Raw genomic sequence first — 16,479 nt, 5'->3', positions numbered from 1 at the left:
AAGAAATTAAATGTAGTCTACCAAGGCCCAATATTATAAACTGATCGAAGTGGTTGTAGATTGGACAAAAGAATAAACAGGAGACTCATTAGACTGGCAACGCCTATTTTTGAGGTGAATCCACTTTTCCACGCGAAGCTGCGATTTTTAATTCTTCTGGATCGGTTTCCCCAAATACCAGTGGTCAAAATTATGGGTGAGGGCGAAGAGGAAAAGGTTGTAAGATTAGGATCACGGGTCACACACACACAACCAAAAGGGCTTAGGAGTTTAAGGCATTTTATTAAAGGAGCGGTAGTTCAAATAAAGTCAAACACAACGCACAATCAGGATAGAGATAGTAGACATACGACCGTGACAAGTAGCTGTTATTAGTCCCGATCAGACAGACGGCTGGTGGCATGAACAGTTTTTATCTTCACCGTCTGCCCTGAAACGTCTTCTAGGTCTTTCTTTTATTATCTTTTTAGGTTTGGGGCTGATGTAGGCTATTGACAGGACTATTTAACCCTTGATATGTCAGGTTCTTTGTCACAACTCTTGGGTGAATCCCTCTTCACATCCTCCCAAGGTTGGAGTCAGACATGCCATTCTTGGCCTTCAGCTGTTTGGAGCTGTCTGTGATCAGTTATTTATGTTCACGCTGCTCAAGTAGCTTTAGCTATTGTATCATGGAATGAATCCTTCAATTCTAACAACAGTCTGAAGAGACTTTTTGGTCTCAAGTTATTTCTTCCAATTCACAATTTCTTACAAGGTCTGTTATATTCTGATGTGTTAATTCTGGTCTATTCACTAAATAGTCAGCCTATTGTGTTAGTTTCCCTGCTCCATCCACTGCTCAGCCACTTTCCACTTGCTTGTTTTCTTTGCTCTTCTTGTCTAACATCTATCTTGAATCTTAACACTTTTCCCTATGCATCATTCTACCGAAAGAGATTTAAAATAATTCCTGTCACTTTAGAGTGGTAAAGTCCTTCTGACCAACATTAGTTTTGCACTAGCAATGCTTTAAATTAGGTGATTCAACCGACTTGAATTTAAAACTTACAGATGGAGCAGCAGATAGAAAGAGTTCCAACTGGCCAGGCCCAGAGCTAATTCAGGCTCTATCACTAATACAAAAGCAAAATACTGCGGATGCTGGAATCTGAAATAAAAACAGAAAATGCTGGAAATCTCAGCGGGTCAGGCAGTATCTGTGGAGAGCAACACAGTTAACGTTTCAGGTCTATGACCCTTCGTCAGAACTTGCGGGTGTGAAGGAGGTGGGGTTGGAAGAACGTGATCCGTCTTCCCTCCTTTCTGATCCCCTCTCTCTCTCTATCTCTCTCTGCCCCGCTCTCTCTCCACAGATGCTGCCTGACCTGCTGAGATTTCCAGCATTTTCTGTTTTTATTTCAGACTATCACTGATTGGCTCTATTGTTCACACAAGAGGATGCCAATGTTTGGTCTTCAATAGGAGAGAATTAAATGGACGTGTTTATTTGCAACAATAAAATATTCTGATTGGGTCCCCTTGATCACATGACCTGATTGCTGATTGGTCCCCTTGGAGAATAAGACATACCCAGCAGTTTCTCTGGAAAGTAGTTAGAACTGTCCTGCCTACCTAGTCAGTGGCTTTGCAAAGGGTAATTCGAGCCATTCTGACTGCAGACTCCAGACAGGAGAGAGCGCACTCTCATAGGTTAAGATCTCCCCCAATCCCAGCCCAAGTTCCTGACCATACCCCCTCCCCGCCCCACCTTCCCCATACCCTGCCATAAATGGGGCATTGTGTGTAGGTCACGGATTGTTAACAGGTTTATTGGGTATGAAGTGTATCGTGACAGTGTCGTGACTTCTGAATTTCATCCACTCCAATTATGTCACTTATGCACCGAGCTTTCTGAGAAATCAACCAGGTATAGCGGGAGGAGAGGGAGAACTTGGTGCGGGTGTAAAAGAGGTGGGTTTGGAAGAACGTGATCCGTCTTCTCTCTCTCTTCCCTCTGATCCCCTCTCCCCGTCCCCCCTCTGTGCCCCACTTTCTCTCTCCAGTCTCTCTGCCCCACTCCTTTTTCCCCCAGTCTCTTCCCCCCCCCCCCCAGTCACTCACTCTTTCCCCAGTCTCTCTCTCTCTCCCCAGTCTCTCTCTCCCAATCTCTCTCTCTCTCCCCCCAATCACACTCTCACTCTTTCCCCAGTCTCTCTCTCTTCAGCCACCACCGCCCCCCCGCCGCTCAGTCTCTCTCTCTCTCTCTCTCTCGCTCCCCAGTCTTGCATTACCTCCGATTCTTTTTCTCTCCCACAGAAGGCTATGAAAATGTTCGTGCAGATAATCACAGCGATATTTTAGGCAAAAGTCCTAACCCAAAAGCCCTAGAAGCAGCTCCAGCGGCAATGAGCTCCACGCAATTCGTAGATCGGCCCCAGTTCCGACTTCCTCGTATGTCGTACTGTGCATGTGCAACCAGATCAAGCGCGCATGTGCAAAAAGGGACACAAAAGGTTGTTTCAAATAATCACTCCGGAGTTAAATATCTGGATTAAATGATGGCCGCTGAGATACTGCAATTTGCATTTATATAGCACCTTCAACTCAGAGAAACATCCCAAGGTATTTCACAGAGGTGTAATCAAAAAATGGATGCCAAGCATAAGAGGAGATATTCAGAGGGGTGAGCAATAGCTTGGTCAAAGATTTGGGTTTTAAGGAGGGTCTTAAAGGAGGAAAGGGAGGTAGAGAGACAGAGGTGGTTAGGGAGGGAGTTCCAGAGCATGGGACCTAAGCAGTTGAAAGGACAGGCACCAATGATGGGGTGAAAGAAATGGAATACACAAGAGGCCAGAATCAAAGGAACAGAGAATTTAGGGAGGGGAGAAGATAACAGAGATAGGAAAGGGTGAAGCCATGAAGGGATTTAAACATAATTATGAGAACTTTGAATTTGAGGTGTTGGGGAACTGGGAGGATCAGCGCGGACAGGGTGAGCATGAAGATAGATAGGATATGGGCAGCAGAGTTTTGGCTGAGCTGAAGTTTATGCAGGATGGAGGATGAGACATCAGCCAGGAAATCAATAATTGAGTCAGAGGTGACAAAAGCATAGGTAAGGGTTTCAGTAGTAGAGGGGCAGAGGTAGGTGATGTTACAGAGGTGGAAGTAGGTGGTCTTTGTGTTGGAGAGGGATAAAGAGTGAATCAGTGCAACAGATTTACACCCAAGATCAAGTGAAAATCTTACTAGTTTGAAATGTTTGTCTCTATCATTATTTTTTTTCTCATTGCAGTTTGATAAAGGCCGAACATGGTATCCATGAAATATATGACAACCAAACTTGTGTTTTTAAAAATTTGTTCCGGGATATGGGCGTCACTGGCAAGGCCAGCATTTATTGCCCATCCATAATTGTCCTTGAGAAGGTGGTGGTGGGTCGCCTTCTTGAACTGCTGCAGTCCTTGTGGTGAAGATACTCCCACAGTGCTGTTAGGGAGGGAGTTCCAGGATTTTGACCCAGCGACGATGAAGGAATGGCAATATATTTCCAAGTCAGGATGGAGGAGAACTTGCAGGTGATGGTGTTCCTATGCACCTGCTGTTCTTGTCCTTCTCGGTGGTAGAGGTTGCGGGTTTGGGAGGTGCTGCTGAAGAAGCCATGGCAAGTTGCTGCAGTACATCTTATAGATGGTACACACTGCAGCCATGGTGCGCCGGTGGTGGAGGAAGTGAATGTTGAATGGGGTGCCAATCAAGCGGGCTGCTTTGTCCTGGATGGTATCAAGCTTCTTGAGTGTTGTTGGAGCTGTACAGCGCCTGAGGAAGAGTGTTTGAATATCAGACCCTCAAAACTGCCACCAAGCTCATGGTCTACAGGGCTGTAGTACTACCCGCCCTCCTGTATGGCTCAGAGACATGGGCCATGTACAGCAACTACCTCAAGTTGCTGGAGAGATACCACCAACGATGACTCCGCAAGATCTTACAAATCCCCTGGGAGGACAGACGCACCATCATCAGCGTCCTCGGCTAGGACAACAGCCCCAGCATTGAAGCACTGACCACACTTGATCAGCTCTGCTGGGCAGGCCACATTGTTCGCATGCCTGACACAAAACTCCCAAAACAAGTGCTCTACTCGGAACTCCTTCACGGCAAATAAGCCAAAGGTGGGCAGACGAAACGTTACAAGGACACCCTCAAAGCCTCCCTGATAAAGTGCAATATCCCCACTGACACCTGGGAATCCCTGGCCAAAGATCGCCCTAAGTGGAGGAAGTGCATCTGGGAGGGCGCTGAGCACCTCAAATCTCATCGCCGAGAGCATGCAGAAAACAAGCGCAGGCAGCGGAAAGAGCGTGCGGCAAACCAGTCCCACCCACCCCTTCCCTCAACGACTATCTGCCCCATCTGTGACAGTCTGTGGTTTTTGTATTGGACTGTTCAGCCACCTAAGAACTCATTTTAAGAGTGGAGCAAGTCCTCCTCGATTCCGAAGGACTGCCTATGATGATGATGATGACTCATCCAGGTAAGTGGAGAGTATTCCATCACACTCCTGACTTGTTCCTTGTAGATGATGGAACGGCTTTTGGGGAATCAGGAGGTGAGACACTCGCCACAGAATACCCAGCCTCTGACCAGTTCTTGTTGCCACAGTTTTTATGTAGCTGGTCCAGTTAAGTTTCTGGTCAATGGTGACTCCCAGGATGTTGATGGTGGGGGATTCGGTGATGGTAATGCCGTTGAATATCATGGGGAGGTGATTAGACTCTTGCTTGTTGGAGATGGTCATTGCCTGGCACTTGTGGTGCAAATGTTACTTGCCATTTATCAGTCCAAGCCTGAATGTTGTCCAGGTCTTGCTGCATGTGGGCATGGACTGCTTAATTTTCTAAGGAGTTGCGAATGGAACTGAACATTGCGCAGTCATCAGCAAACATCCTCACTTCTGACCTTTTGATGGAGGGAAGGTCATTGATGAAGCAGTTGAAGATGGTTGGGCCTAGGACACTGCCCTGAGGAACTCCTGCAGCAATGTCCTGGGGCTGCAATGATTGACTTCCAACCACCACAACCATCTTCCTTTGTGCTAGATATGACTCCAGCCAGTGGAGAGTTTTCCCTCTGATTTCCATTGACTTCAGTTTTGCTTGGTCTCCTTGATGCCACACTCGGTCAAATGCTGCCTTGATGTCAAGGGCAGTCACTCTCACCTAACCTCTGGAATTCAGCTCTTTTGTCCATGTTTGGACTAAGGCTGTAATGAGATCTGGATTCGAGTAGTCCTGGCGGAACCCAAACTGAGAATCGGTGAGCAGGTTATTGATGAGTAAGTGCCACTTGACAGCACTGTCGATGACACCTTCCGACGCCTTCCATCACCTTGCTGATGATTGAGAGTAGACAGATGGGGCAGTAATTGGCTGGATTGGATCTGTTCTGCTTTTTGTGGACAGGACATGCCAGGACAGTTTTTCACATTGTCAGGTAGATGCCAGTATTGTAGCTGTACTGGAACAGCTTGGCTAGAGGTGCGGCTAGTTCTGGAGCACAAGTCTTCAGCACAACAGCTGAGATGCGGTCGGGGCCCATAGCCTTTGCTGCATCCAGTGCACTCAGCCGTTTCTTGATATCATATGGAGTGAATTGAATTGGCTGAAGACTGGCTTCTGTGATGGTGAGGACATCAGGAGGGGGCCGATATGGATCATCCACTCAACACTTCTGGCTGAAGATGGTTGCTAACGCTTCAGCTTTGTCTTTTGCACTCGTGCTGAGCTCTGTCATTATTGAGGATGGGGATATTCATGGAGCCTCCTCCTCCCATTAGTTGTTTAATTGTCCACCACCATTCTCGACTGGATGTGGCAGGACAGCAGACCTTATATCGGATCCGTTGATTGTGGGATTGCTTAATTCTGTTTGTAGCATGCTGCTTCTGCTGCTTAGCAACCATGTAGTCTTGTAGCCACCATATGGTGTCATTGTTGGAGGCCACTTAGCAGCACACACATGGTGCTGCTCTGGTATAAAAGGCCAGCCATTTTGTGAGTCAGGCACTTTGGGCCATAATAAAGCAGAAGCAAGGTTGTACCTTGCTTAGCTAAACAATACTCAGTTTGAACCTTTATTGCACACACAACATTTGGCAATGAGAATACAAGAACCTTTGTTTGCAAAATGAGCACGATTGGATTTTTAGAGTGATTCGTGGAGGGAGAAGATTGGGCGGACTTTGTGAGCCGTTTGAACCAGTACTTCGTGGCCAACAAAATGAAGGGAGTCGACGATGCAGATCGGCGCCGGGCCGTGTTCCTCACTGTGTGCGGTTCAAAGATCTACGGTCTGATAAAGAATCTACTCATGCCTAGTGATCCAACAGAGAAAACATTCGAGGAGTTGTGTACGTTGGTACGGGAGCACCTCAAGCCAGACAACGACGACATCACGTGAGATACAGGTTTTATACACATTCGATCGAGGGCCAGGGTGCGGCGGAATTTGTTGCCGACCTGAGACGTCTAGCGGGACCGTGCAAGTTCGGGATGGTGTTGGCAGACATACTGCGGGACTTCTTTGTTATCGGTATCAACCACGAGGTGATCCTGCGCAAACTTCTGGCGGTGGAGGAGGTAGATTTAAAAAGGGCCATCCAGATCGCTCAATGTATGACGACGGACAGGAGTTTAAAGCAAATAGCGGTGAAGAACCGAACCTTGGCAAGTACTGTAAATGCGATTGATTCGGTGTTCGGCAGAGCAGCACATGGCAGGGCTTATTTGGCTGCATTCGCGAAACCTATGGCTGCCCAAAGTCCGCCAGCAGGAATGTATTCGATTTCTCTGTGGCGATTTAAGCAATATAGTTGCAAAGGCTGTCTTGAGAGTGGGGCATCTCCAGCGCAAGTGTCCGCAGATGAGCAAGCGAGCTGCGACACACCACGTGGAGGATAAGAGTCAGACTAGAGTGGATCCGGATACTCAATCCGAGATGCCAGAGGAGGAAGTATATGGACTATACTCTTTCATAACAAGAGTAAACCAATTTTGATTAACGTGAAGTTCAACGGGATACCGGTATCGATGGAACTGGACACATGGGCGAGTCAATCGATCATGAACGAGAGGGCATTTAATAAGCTGTGGGATACTAAGATTGTGATGCCCAGGCTGAGCCCTGTTAACGCCAAGCTGCGCACATACACCAAAGAATTGATAAAGGTTGGCAGTGCACAAATTAATGTCATATAATGGTGCGGTTCACAAGTTACTGCTGTGGATTGTTCCAGGCTATGGCCCAATGCTGCTCGGCAGGAACTGGTTGGAGAAAATCAGATGTGACTGGAACGACATAAAGGTGTTGTCATCAGAGGAAGATACATGTGCTCAAGTATTGAGCAAGTTTCCCTCGCTGTTCGAACCGGGTATCGGCAACATCGCAGGAGCCAAGGTGCAGATCCACGTGGATTCAGATGCAAGACCCGTCCATCATAAAGCTCGGGCAGTGCCGTATATGATGAGGGAGAAGGTCGAAATTGAACTGGACAGACTCCAGCGTGAAGGGATCATATCACCGGTCGAATTTAATGAATGGGCCAGCCCCATTGTTCCTGTGTTGAAAAGTGATGGCACAGTCAGAATCTGTGGAGACTAGAAGGCTACGACCAACAGGGTTCCGAAAAAAGTACCCGTTACTGAAGGCTGATGACTTGTTTGCGACACCAGCCGGAGGGAAGTCGTTCACAAAACTGGACTTGACGTCGGCCTATATGACGCAGGAGTTGGTTGAGACGTCAAAGAGACTTACGTGCATTAACACACTCAATGGACTGTTTATTCCAAGGTGCCCGTTTGGAATTAGCTCGGCTGCAGCAATATTCCAGAGGAATATGGAAAGTCTACTGAAGTCCGTTCCCAGAACCGTCGTGTTCCAAGATGACATCCTGATCACCAGTCATGACTCCAGGGAACATCTGAACAACCTGGAAGAGGTTCTACTGCGTTTGGACAGAGTGGGACTCAGACTTAAACGCTCAAAGTGCATCTTCACGGCACCGGAGGTCGAATTCCTCGGGAGGAAAATCGCCGCTGATGGCATCAGATCTACTGACGTGAAAACCAAAGCCATCAAGAATGCATCCAAGCCACAGAACGTGACGGAGCTGTGTTCGTTCGTGGGTCTACTCAACTACTTTGGTAACTTCCTACCTAAATTGAGCACCTGACTTGAACCACTGCACATGCTATTGAGAAAAGGCAACAACTGGGTGTAGGGTACATTGCAAGACAGAGCTTTCGAGAAAGCCACCAATCTGCTTTGCTCGAATAAGCTGCTGGTACATTATGATCCATGTAAACGTTTAGTTTTGGCATGTGTCGCATCGTCATATGGAATTGGTTGCGGGTTACAACAAGCCAATGATTCGGAGAAACTTCAACCTGTCGCATATGCATCCAAAAGTTTGTCTAAAGCAGAAAGAGCCTACAGTATGATAGAAAAAGAAGCTTTAGCGTGGGTGTATGGTGTTAAAAAGATGCATCAATACCTGTTCGGTCTGAGGTTTGAATTAGAGACCGATCACCAGCCGCTCATTTCTTTGTTTTCCGAGAGCAAAGGTATCAATACCAACGCTACATCCCGCATCCAAAGGTGGGCGCTGACATTATCTGCCTATGATGATGTAATTCGGCACAGACCTGGCACAGAGAATTGTGCCGCTACTTTGAGCCGGTTGCCGTTGCCCACACCGGAGGTGGAAATGCCACAACCGGCAGATTTAATGTTAATCATGGATGCTTTTGAGAGTGAAGGGACCCCCGTCACGGCTCAATAAGTTAAGACCTGGACCAGCCAGGACCCGATATTATCGATGGTCAAGTGTTGCATCCTCAAAGGGGGTTGGTCTGCCATACCTAAGCAAATGTACGAGGAGGCCAAACCATACATTCGTCGCAAGGAAGAAGCGGATTGCATATTGTGGGGCAATCGAGTTGTAATGCCTAAGAAAGGGGGAGAGAAGTTTGTGCGTGAGTTACACAGCACACATCCTGGTATAGTGATGATGAAGACCATCGCCAGGTCCCACGTATGGTGGCCAGGAATTGATTCTGAGCTGGAAGCATGCGTGCATCAGTGCAACACCTGCATGCAGCTCAGCGAAGCACAAGCAGAATTACCTCTGAGTCTGTGGTCAAGGCCATCTAACCCTTGGTCCAGGATCCATGTAGATTTTGCAGGTCCCTTCCTGGGCAAGATGTTTTTAGTGGTGGTGGATGCTTATTTGAAGTGGATTGAATGCATATAAAAGGGGTCGGAGGGTCTAGTAAGGAGGAGGAACTGAGGGAAATCCTTATTAGTCGGGAAATTGTGTTGGGGAAATTGATGGGATTGAAGGCCGATAAATCCCCAGGGCCTGATGGACTGCATCCCAGAGTACTTAAGGAGGTGGCCTTGGAAATAGTGGATGCATTGACAGTCATTTTCCAACATTCCATTGACTCTGGATCAGTTCCTATGGAGTGGAGGGTAGCCAATGTAACCCCACTTTTTAAAAAAGGAGGGAGAGAGAAAACAGGGAATTACAGACCGGTCAGCCTGACATCGGTAGTGGGTAAAATGATGGAATCAATTATTAAGGATGTCATAGCAGTGCATTTGGAAAGAGGTAATATGATAGGTCCAAGTCAGCATGGATTTGTGAAAGGGAAATCATGCTTGACAAATCTTCTGGAATTTTTTGAGGATGTTTCCAGTAGAGTGGACAAGGGAGAACCAGTTGATGTGGTATATTTGGACTTTCAGAAGGCTTTCGACAAGGTCCCACACAAGAGATTAATGTGCAAAGTTAAAACACATGGGATTGGGGGTAGTGTGCTGACATGGATTGAGAACTGGTTGTCAGACAGGAAGCAAAGAGTAGGAGTAAATGGGGACTTTTCAGAATGGCAGGCAGTGACTAGTGGGGTACCGCAAGGTTCTGTGCTGGGGCCCCAGCTGTTTACACTGTACATTAATGATTTAGACGAGGGGATTAAATGTAGTATCTCCAAATTTGCGGATGACACTAAGTTGGGTGGCAGTGTGAGCTGCAAGGAGGATTCTATGAGGCTGCAGAGCGACTTGGATAGGTTAGGTGAGTGGGCAAATGCATGGCAGATGAAGTATAATGTGGATAAATGTGAGGTTATCCACTTTGGTGGTAAAAACAGAGAGACAGACTATTATCTGAATGGTGACAGATTAGGAAAAGGGCAGGTGCAAAGAGACCTGGGTGTCATGGTACATCAGTCATTGAAGGTTGGCATGCAGGTACAGCAGGCGGTTAAGAAAGCAAATGGCATGTTGGCCTTCATATCGAGGGGATTTGAGTACAAGGGCAGGGAGGTGTTGCTACAGTTGTACAGGGCCTTGGTGAGGCCACACCTGGAGTATTGTGTACAGTTTTGGTCTCCTAACCTGAGGAAGGACATTCTTGCTATTGAGGGAGTGCAGCGAAGGTTCACCAGACTGATTCCCGGGATGGCGGGACTGACCTATCAAGAAAGACTGGATCAACTGGGCTTGTATTCACTGGAGTTCAGAAGAATGAGAGGGGACCTCATAGAAACGTTTAAAATTCTGACGGGGTTAGACAGGTTAGATGCAGGAAGAATGTTCCCAATGTTGGGGAAGTCCAGAACCAGGGGACACAGTCTAAGGATAAGGGGGAAGCCATTTAGGACCGAGATGAGGAGGAATTTCTTCACCCAGAGAGTGGTGAACCTGTGGAATTCTCTACCACAGAAAGTTGTTGAGGCCAATTCACTAAATATATTCAAAAAGGAGTTAGATGAAGTCCTTACTACTAGGGGAATCAAGGGGTATGGTGAGAAAGCAGGAATGGGGTACTGAAGTTGCATGTTCAGCCATGAACTCATTGAATGGCGGTGCAGGCTAGAAGGGCCGAATGGCCTACTCCTGCACCTATTTTCTATGTTTCTATGTTTCTATGTCATCCAGTACGTCCACGGCCACCATAGAGAATCTCAATGTCATGTTCGCGACACATGGTCTGCCCGACATAGTGGTGAGCGACAATGGGTCGTGCTTCACCAGGAAGGAGTTTCAGGAGTTTGTAAAACGTAACGGCATAACACATGTAAGGTAAGCACCGTTCAGGCCTGCGTCCAACGGGCAGGCAGAATGTGCAGTATAAATTATCAAGCAAAGCATGAGGAGAGTAACCCAAGGGTCACTGCAGACCCGCTTGTCTTGTATACTGCTAAGTTACAGGACAAGACCCCACACACTCTCAGGGGTCTCGCCTGCTGAACTTATGATGAAAAGAGGTCTTAAGACCAAGTTATCTCTTGTTCACCTGGATTTAAGTAATCATGTTGAATACAGAAGACAGAGTCAACAAGGGTACCACGATCGCGCAACTGTGTCACGCGAGATTTCTGTGAATGATCCTGTATGGGGGTTGAATTATGGTCAGGGTCCCAAATGGATTGCTGGTACGGTCATGGTCTAGGAGGGCAACAGAGTATTTGTTATTAAGCTCATGAATGGGCAAACTTGCAAGAAACACATGGATCAAACAAAGCTGAGGCACACAGACGAGCCAGAGCAGTCGGACAAAGAAACCATCGACGACCAACCAACCTACCAGCAGCCTTCAGTGGACCTGAGGGTCATCAGTGAACCCAGAATTTCCATGATGGACTTGTTCAATAAAAATGGACTTGCAATTCCTGACATGGCCACTGCCACCCCCAACAAGTCAGCCATACAGCCACCAGCTACAACAGACTCCGCACATTCACCTAAGGCCGGAATCGAACTGAGACAGTCAACCCGGGAGCATAAAGCACCGGACAGTCTCAACCTGTGAAAGACTGTGATAAGATCTCAGTGGAGGGTATTGTCATGTATGTACATGCTGCTTGTAGCCATCAGATGGTGTCATTGTTGGAGGCCACTTAGCAGCATGCACATGGTGCTGTTCTGGTATAAAACGCCAGCCATTTTGAGAGTCAGGCACTTTGGGCCTAAATAAAGCAGAAGCAAGGTTGTACCTTGCTTAGTTAAACAGTACTCAGTTTGAACCTTTATGCATACGTAACAGTGTGGCAGCTTCCCCAAATTAGTACCTTATTTTTAGGTACGCCTGGTGCTGCTCCTGGCATGCTCTTCTATACTCCTCATTGAACCCGGGTTGGTCCCCTGCTTGATGGTAATGTAAGAATGAGGGATATGAGGTTACAGATTGTGGTGGAATACAATTCTGCTGCTACTGATGGCCCAGTGTCTCGTGTTGCATAAAGAGCATGGAAACAAGCAGGATTATTGGAAGGTGCAAGCACTGAAGTAAACTAGAAAAGGTTAGAACTGCTCACAGTTCAACGGCTCTCTTTTTGTGGCCTTTCACATTCAGTGACTATAGCAACCCAAATTATTGCATAACGGGAGTGCAGTCTGCTGGCACAGAATAAGCTGAAAGAATTCAGGACATTTAGCGAAAGTCCTGAAAGTTGAGACTCTGAGGTGAATTTTTGTACCTAAAAATGGGTGGGTTGGGTTCGTGTCAAATGCTAACATTTTAAAATCTGAAACCCGGCCCCAACCTGTCCCGGTTTAATGGGATGTGGGGCAGGCAGCCAACCTGCTCCTCGGAGATGGGTTGGCAATTTAAATATTTTAATGAGGCTGGCAGCTTCTGATTTAACCTGTTTTATAGATTTAACTTTGGCCGGCCGGGTTTTCCTGCCCTCGGGAAGGGCGGCGTGGACAGCTTCGGGGAGGAATTAAATGCCTTTGCAGCACTGCTTGTGGGCCAGGAGGAGTAGGAATGCTTCTCCCCAAGCCCCTCAAGCATCCCCATTAGACCTCTCCACCTCACTCCCCCTCCCCCTCCCCTCCCAACCATGCCTCCCCCCTGGAGTGAGTTGTGACAGACCCAACAATATGTTTTTGTGGTTATATTTTTATTACCATAGTAAAATATTGCTATAAAGTAAATAGAACAACCATATAAGACTTAATTAATTAGCTTCTGATTTAAAACAAATTTAAGCAAAATTCTGAAGGTTGGAAATGTTTCTGATAGTGGCATCACTTCCAGGGCCTGCGAAGCTGCACAAGTCCAAGTGTTTATCTGCTGGGGAGAAGTTTTTAATGTGTGATTCTAATTTTAGTTAGGTTGACAAATTTGTCAGAGAAAAATATTGCTTCTGCTCATACCTGGAAGAAAGATCTAATTAGTCGGGCCAGCCATTATTTTACGTTTTGAGGACGTATCTGAATAAAATCCCTAATTTTAAATGTTTATTGAAACAAAAGCTTTTAGTAACACTGATTGTAATGCAGTGATATTTCGTACAGAAGGAAAGATGCAAAGGCATTTAATCTTTTCAGGTAATTCTTATATTTCTTAACTGCAATGATAAATAGCTACAACCTAAACAGATGAAACAGGATGCCCATTTGATATCACAGGCAAGGAGCTATTTCCTCCCTGTGACAAGTGCAGATAATTATTTATTGAAGTAACTGTGGTATGTGACAACACATTTATTTTTCTACTGCAACGGATAAGGAAATCTCTTACTTTCCAGGAACCAATCAAAAACACTTATTTCACTGTCTCTGAGCAGATAACGTACAAACTTCCTTCCAAATCCTTACCCTACTCCCACACCCAGCACCCCATGCAACAGCGTAATCTCCAATTCAATGTGAACAATGCCGTTTGAGATCTGCAAGTTTTCAATATAGTGAGTGCTTTGGACAAAACATGCTTCAATCAGACATTCCTTCCTGTTTAAGGTTAAAGGGATAGTAACATATCTGGCAAATATTTCATCTAATCTATTCCACCTTTAATGATTGGTTTAACTCATATTTTATTGGATGGTAATGAGTTAGCAGTGTGCTTAATACACCAGAAAATATGAGATTGTAACAATTATGCCAAAGTAACTAACCCTCTGTCAACAGTAACCAGAAGGTAAAATTGCTATCAAAAAGGTGATTGTGGCTATCAAAGTTATCACTCAGTATCTAACCTTGGCTGGAAAGTTATGCTGTGTTTTTGTTCACTATCAATGACAATTCATTAACAAATTTAATTAACAAATACTTTTTATTTTATTTTTCAAGTGCTGCACTAGTTATTAAATAGTAAACTGTGCTACAATATCTATTCAGTAAATTCTGAGTATAAAATGGATAATGGATTATTGGAAAAGAACTGATCTAGATTCATGTTGTCAAGGCAATTTTTTGTTTGAAGTATAATGCCTCTTGACTTTCTATGCACAGAACAATTTTGAAGGGCATATTGTCAGAGACAAGAGAAGAATCTGAATCTGTTCAACATCAGAAAGACTTTTAAAGCAAATTTGCAGTATCTCTATTAACTGTCTACAAACTGTGCTCATCTCATTCATTTTTATTTTCATTTAGCACAAGTTTATTAAAAAGCTCAAAATCAGTTAGAGCCAGGATTCAAAAGATGTTTTGGTATTAAATGCATCTTAACCAATTGAAATTAACCCAAATAAAAGGATTAAAATACATCTTTAGTATAATTTAGGAAGCAGTATAGGGTATTAAAGAGATGCAACAAGTCAAAAAGAGTGAGATTACTAACTTTTTGTTCAGGGCCATAATTTCAAACAGCATCTTGCTTGAAGGCCATTCTCAGCGATGCTACAAGATGTGAGATGGGGTGATGAAAGAAAGACTTGAATTTATATAGCGCCTTTCACGACCACTGAACGTCTCAAAGCACTTTACAGCCAATGAAATACTTTTTGGAGTGTAGTCACTGTTGTAATGTAGGAAACGCAGAAGCCAATTTGCGCACAGCAAGCTCCCACAAACACCAATGTAATATTGACCAGATAATGTTTTTTTTGTTATGTTGATTTTGGGATAAATATTGGCCAGGACACTGGAGATAACTCGCCCGCTCTTCGAAATAGTGCCTTGGGATCTTTTACGTCCACCTAAGAGGGCAGAGGGTTTAACGTCTCGTCCAAAACAAAGCACCTCTGACAGTGCAGCACTGCCTCAATACTGCACTGGAGCTTCAGTCTAGATTTTTTGCTCAAGTCTCTGGAATGAGACTTGAATCCACAACCTTCTGACTCAGAGGTGAGAGTGCTACCCACTGAGCCACAGCTGACAGTCTTTAGAAAAGCTGAATATAGGCTTCAATTATTTGTCAATCTTTCCAAAATGTATGTGGTGGAAAAAATGTTGGACAAATAGGAAGACAAGCTGGTGGCTTTACATTATTATATTGCTATTATCTGCATTTTTATTCGTACGGAATCTTTTTGGTGTTGAGTATGATTTTTTCTGCATTGTAATAATTTTATTTCCAACTCTATTTGTTACAATAAGCTTTCTTCCATTTACAACAATTGAAGTGGGTAGGATGGGAATTGCTTTGGAAATTTAGAAGAGGAAGAGTAGTTAACGAAGGGACAAAAAGGCAGGTGCAGCTAAATGTCACTCAGTCAGCCTACCAGGCCTGAACATCCATAAGAATTCCAGAATTATGATTCATATTACATAGAATTTACAGCACAGAAACAGGCTATTCGGCCCAACTGGTCTATTCTGGTGTTAATGCTCCACACGAGCCTCCTCCCACCCGACTTTATCTCACCCTACAAGCTGCCAAGAGACGGGTTGGCATTTAAAATATTATAATGAGACCTGAGGCCTCTGCTTTAATCTGCTGTTCAGGCTTAACTGCAGGCGGCTAGGAATCCTCGGATTCCCAGTAGCTGCAGCAAGGCGAGAACAGCATCAGGGAGCAATCCTTCTGTACCGGGAGGAGCAGGAGTGCTTCCTCCTGACCCCTAAACTCACCCACCACCAGCCCGCCCGTGTCCCCTCCCCCCGTGATCGCTCCCCCAAACTGGGATTGGACACCGCTGGGGATCGTGAATCCCTCCCATCGTCGGGGATTGTACTCCCTCCCCCACGCCCCCCCCCGGGACCCCAGACCTACCTGTTGGTTGTGGCTTCTCCTCCAGCATTCCCCACCTGAGTGGAAGACAGCCCGTCAATCAAGCTGGCTTCCGGGTGGGGAACGCAAGCTGTGGAGTTCGTGCCGGTAAACCCAGACTTCTACTGGGTCCACCCACTCTGTGTGGGTGGGAAATGAGAAAACCCTGGCCTATATATCTATCAAAACACCTTCAGAATTTTAAAGATTAGCTCACCCCTCAGCCTTATCTTTTCTAGAGAAAAGAGCCCCAGCCTGTTCACTCTTTCCTGATAGTTATAACCTCTCAGTTCTGTTATCATCCTTGTAAATCTTTTTTGCACCTTCTGCAGTGCCTTTACATTCTTTTTGTAAAATGGAAACCAGAACTGTGCACAGTCCTCAGAGTGTGGTCCAACCAAGGTTCTATGCAAATTGAACATAACTTCCCTTCTTTTCCAATGTTTTCCTCTGGAAGTGAACCCCCATGCTTTGTTGGCATTTTTTAT

This window comes from Pristiophorus japonicus, chromosome 9 (assembly GCF_044704955.1).
Source record: "Pristiophorus japonicus isolate sPriJap1 chromosome 9, sPriJap1.hap1, whole genome shotgun sequence".
In the NCBI taxonomy this organism is placed as follows: domain Eukaryota; kingdom Metazoa; phylum Chordata; class Chondrichthyes; family Pristiophoridae; genus Pristiophorus; species Pristiophorus japonicus.
The sequence above is the reverse complement of the archived record's forward strand: the minus strand, read 5'-3'. Positions refer to the sequence as shown.